Source organism: Dermacentor albipictus, chromosome 1 (assembly GCF_038994185.2).
Source record: "Dermacentor albipictus isolate Rhodes 1998 colony chromosome 1, USDA_Dalb.pri_finalv2, whole genome shotgun sequence".
Classification (NCBI taxonomy): domain Eukaryota; kingdom Metazoa; phylum Arthropoda; class Arachnida; order Ixodida; family Ixodidae; genus Dermacentor; species Dermacentor albipictus.
Window position 1 is genome coordinate 62,558,673 of NC_091821.1, and position 5,523 is coordinate 62,564,195.

Here is a 5,523-nt window from a genome sequence, read left to right on the forward strand (position 1 = left end):
TCTAAAAGTTTGACATCAGTAATTAATGTGGTCTAAAACGTCAGTGCTACTTAGCAATGAAAAGGGTAAAGCGTTCCGTTCACCAATGGCTCAGGGGGAGAAAAATGAAAAATTGAAAACGTTATACTTGCCTGATAGGGAGTTAAGGATTCTGAGTGACTATGTCTGGTTAGCCGTGATGCTACAGTGGACGAACATATGGGTTAGGGCCTAAGCAGAAGTTTTTATTTCTGACGAGAAAATGAAACTTAAATTTTGGAACTTTCCACCGAAGTAGCAATGTCTGAATGCCATGCGTTTGCATGAGAGTTGTGAGTGAGTCGGTTTTACGGTACCCAGAAAAAAATAAACCCTAACTGCTTACCATTGAACCATTTCAACTGCGTTACTAGTGCGTTTAGTGTGAGGATCCTAGACGGTGCAAGCGTATTCCATTTAGGCATAATTAGTGATGAGTTTGCTTGGAGTTCAGTTTCGGGATACGCGTGTGTTATTTAGTCCATGCCAAAAAGTACAAATCTTTCGGAAGGCGGCAGCACATTTGTTGGAGACATGAGAATCACAATAGTTTTATGGTAACACGCAACAACTGTCGTCCTCATCCCTTCTTATGATTCAGCGAACTCCCACACAGCCTGATGACCGTCCTTTTCATTTCACACACACGCATACACACGCGTGCGTGTCTCTTTTTACAGATGGATATTCACTGTCCTTTTTTCTGCGATACCTCGCTAGCAGGAACTTTCACGCTGACAACTGCCCTGTGCCCGCTCTGAATCTCCGCTTGACATTGAGTCGACCCCTCTGAGCAGATGAGCATAATCTTCAAGCTCATGAAGGACATGCATACGCGTTCCTTACAAACGTCAAAGTTCCAGGCCGAGACTACTGCTGATGATAACGTCATAAGAAGTGGATAAAATCACTTGAATCAAAAGTTTCTGGTATTATGAAAAGGCTAGACGCATTAGAGGAAGTCTTAAAACGTTGATAATGTCAGCCTGAAATTTGGCAGCATAACAAAAACAATTGACGAAGTTAGCACTCGGAATAATTTTTTTGAGTCTCGTTTCAATGAATTGGGAGATCAGTCGCGTCGCGACAACTTAATTTTCCATGGTCTCCCTGATAATAATTAGATATGGCAACAAACAGAGTCGAACATAACCACACTAATAAGTAGTATTACCGACCCACTTCCTGCAGACGCAATCGAACGTGCGTACCACCTAGGCTCGTATGCGCCTAATGAATCCCGTCCTGTTATTGTGAAGTTCGCAAAATACAAAACCAAAGAAAAACTTGAATTTTAATAAAAATGTTTTGGATACAACCATGCGTCTCCTCACGGGATTAAACTTAGTGATGCAAAGTCTAGCTTCAGAAGGATCGACATCTGAGCTGTGTTGTCTTTTCTACGTTCTTGTTCGTCTTGAGTACACTAAACTTTTCCTTAAAGCCTAGGTTTTGCTGAAAACAGAATGCAGATTAATCACAAAGTGAACATGTGTGCTGGTGTTTACAACAGCACGCGTTTCAAGCAAGTTTTGTTGTTTACCTTATAATAATAACAATAATGATAATCCCGTTGATCGCACTTCGTTCTTTTTAATTTGGTGGAATTAAAATGAAACATGGCATATTTCCAGTAGCGTAGCAGGCGACAGGGAGGGGGGGGGGGGTCAGTACAGGGAAAAGGGGCCTGCATGAGCATTAGCCCAGGGCCCCCATTTTTCTTAATCTGGCCCTGTGTATCGGTGTATGTTTTCGTCCGCCAAATTCGCCTTCTAGATTCACCCCCCCCCCCCAATTCCAATCATTCATTCATTCCTTTATTTCAGCATTCATCTAATTTATTAAATATCTGAACGAATCACTTAGTTTAATACACAACAGGTGTTCGACCCTGGTGACAATTCTCTGGCAAAACTTGGCGGACGGGCGCACCCACAAGCTGTGAGCAGAAAAAGTGTTTCTAAAGATGCGCTTTCTCAGCTTGGTTTGTCACAAACTGTTTCTGATCCGACACGCGACAAGTGGATGTTAGAACCTGTCTTGATAACTCATTCTCCAAATATCACTACCTTCCGCGGTGGCTTAGCGGCTATGGTGTTGCGCTGCTGAGCACGCAGTCGCGGGATCAAATCCCGGCCGCGGCGGCTGCATTTCGATGGTGGCGAAATGCGAAAACGCCGGTGTCCTGCGAAATGGGGACATGTTAAAGACCACCTGGTGGTCAACATTAATCCGGAGCCTCCCGCTATGGTGTGCCTTATAATCAAATCGTGAGGCCAGCTGTGCGACGGCTTGAACGGGCACATGAGTATAGCAAGAAAACGTGCATCTCCTGCATCACTTGCTCGATCCCGGCACATCAAAATCGTCGGCGCAGAAACAGATGCAACAGCTCCTGCACAACTACCCCGGAACGGACGTCGACTTATTCGACGAGCTAGCCGACCGCTACGTGGGACTTGCCCCGCCGAATACACCGCCACCGTCACTGCCCCTTTACAACGGCGACCCAAACCCCACGCTCGACGCCGGCTTGTCAGAGGCCGAAATGTATGCTGCACTCCTCAAACTTCGCAAGACCTCAGCGCTCGGTTCCGACGGCGTCACAAACAAAGCGCTACGAAACCTCGACACCAAATCGGTCGCCGCGTTCACGCAATACGCAAACAAGTGCTGGCAATGAGGCAAAATACCCACGAAGGGAAATACGCGAAACTAGTGTTCATCCTAAAATCTTGCAAGAAGATGGATATCGCCAATCTACGCTCCATCTCGCTCACCTCGTGCCTCGGCAAATTGATCAAACTTTTAGTCCTCGCCAAGCTGCAAACATACGCGGAAGAGAACGATCTGTTTCCACTGACGATGCTGGGGTTCCGTGCCCACCTTTCGGCGCAAGACGCACTCGTCAAGAAAGGCGACAGGACGTGCACTACATAACGAGAATTTTGATGACTTTTTGAATTTTGAATTTTTTAAATGAGGATAATGAGAATGCTCCTCAGCGAGAATTTCTGAGCGCAGGTGTTTAGCTGTATTGGATTACCACCAGCGACGTTAATTGGTTGGTTGGTCTGTCGTATCTTCTGTTTTGCACTGTGAAAATCTCACGTGGAACCAAATCCGAACAAACGTGTCATATTTCTGGGTGCATTAACAGTTATTGAAAGAACATTGAAGCTGGTGAGGCCATTCAGCTCAATCGGTTTTCATTATGGCCTTACCAAATGGAATTGCAGAAAGCCTGGATAAGCGCGGTCTGTAGGCAACGTTCTGTAGGCTGAGTACAGTATATAGATTTCCCACGATGCTATGATTTTGCCTTGTTATTCTAACGTTAATAAGGGAGCCGTTTATACGCAAGAGCTTCGTATTCCACGTGAATTACGTGTTTTCGCCACTTTCCGGTGCAACGGCCCGGCATTTGAGGCGAACACTCATATTTGTAGTCATTTTACCGTCCGCCCAGTGGCTTAGCCTTTTTTATTTAGAGTATATTTTGCTTCCTTGCGCTTCCCAACTCTGGTTGCCTCTGGTGTATGACTGTTTGCTGTGCATCAACGGCGAACGAAAACGCAACGGCGTGTTGACAGTCACCGTCAACGCTTGCACCGAAAGCACCGACTCATCTTCTGTATTGTTGTGTAGAATAGACCAAGACTGAAGATTGGGCTAGTTTCTTAGACATTAGGATCGGCGAAGCATCGCAAAGAAAATAGAATGACAGCGGACAGAGAACGGGAGCTTACCGACACAGGTGCAATCAGCGAAGCAGCGCAAGAGACAAACAATAGAGATGTACGTCTCCCATGTTTGTCCGTAATTTTTCTGTTGCTTCGCAAACTTGCATAAATAAATATATGGCAATGTTAATGTGCACTGCAAAATAATATCTGGAACATAAGTACTGGAGTTCCACGTCTATATAGTTGCCGCGATGAGCTCTGTTTGTGGGATGCATTTGCATCGCAGTTTGCTCTAATTTTCAACGTTATATAATACCTGCATGATGCCATATATGTGACCAGTCTCGTACAAGTGATCTTTCTCAAAAGCATACACAAGAAAATGCGTTTTTCGGTTTGTCAGGTCTTTAAAAAATCTGCGGATCCCGCGTACTGCGAGTCGATGTAAGCGAAGCTTTGTATGCTGTTTGCTTTGATTGACGATAATTAGCGGTGATGTTAGCCGCGAATGTGTAATGTTTTCAACGTTTAGTCGAGAGTGGTGAGCTGGTGTTAAAAATTACCTTGCGTGCACAACTGCTGTTTATCTGCGCAGTACACAGAACACACAGGGAGATGTATTCGCTTGAGGCGTTGTTGAGCGCCATTGTTCATAATCTCTGAGAGGGTTGATCATTGTCATTGCCTCACATGGCACATCGCATCGTGGCAGGAGCGGTCTGCACCACGTTTAGCTGCGTAGCGAAGACGCTCCTGTTCCGCGCGACGCTTCTTTCGGGCCTGGATTGCCTCGGCGCTGGCGCTTGCTTACGTGCTCCTTCTGCATACGTGGCCAGTACGCTGTTGAGACGCCAGCTCCAAGCGCTTTCTTCAGGCTGTGGACGATTGTAGTGCTTACACTGTGACAGCCCAGCAGGCGCATTTTTGTCGCATAGGAAACGCAAGCACAGCACGTGCCATATGCACAGACTGTGAAACGCTGCCGCGGTGGCGCGGGGCGGGATGCGCGGAGGCGAGCGGCTTCTGGTGCTGCTGCAAGAAACCCAGCGGCGCGCGCGAGCAAGAGGCCTCGATGCAACGCTGGCACTGACATCGAGGCGCCCTATAGCAAAGCCTGAAAAGGGGCTTCAGCTATACCCGGGGTGCCTCGATGTCCGAGTACTTGGGTGGAAGTTGAAAGGAGCGGCCGCAGCTACTGACTGAGAAGTCGAAGAATATATATAGCGGCGCTGCCAGTCGGCACGGTTATTTCGGTCACTTCTGTCGTGCGCTCCGATGGACGAACCTTCGACTTCTCAATCAGTAGCTGCGCCCGCTTCTTAGGACGCCCACGCATGTACGCGAACGAGGCCGACGCGTCGTCGAAGACATGTCACAATGTTTTCGCATTCATCCACGTAGGGATGCCTAAGTGCCCTTGACTTTTCGTGTGAAACTCTATATATGCCTTGTTCTACCTAAGGTACAGAATTTGGCCACAAGAAAACACCCAGAGACCCGGCACATACAGTGTAAGCACCAACTTCGATTATCGAACTGCTTCAGCTTAATCCAGATTGTTCACATCCATTTGCCCAAACCACTGCCTCGCCGCAAACAACATCAGAGGCTCCCCTCTGTCTAGAATAATGACGGCTAGAATAACAGCTAGAAAGGTTAGCCTCTTAAAACTAAGACATGTGCAAGTGCGGTGTCCAGATGTCACGAATCAAAGATAAAGACTGTAGACACTGTAGACAAAGTACGTTCACGCATGAACTTCAAGCACTGTGATCTGCGGGAAGGTAAAAAAAGCGTGTGTAACAGTCGACGCAGACGC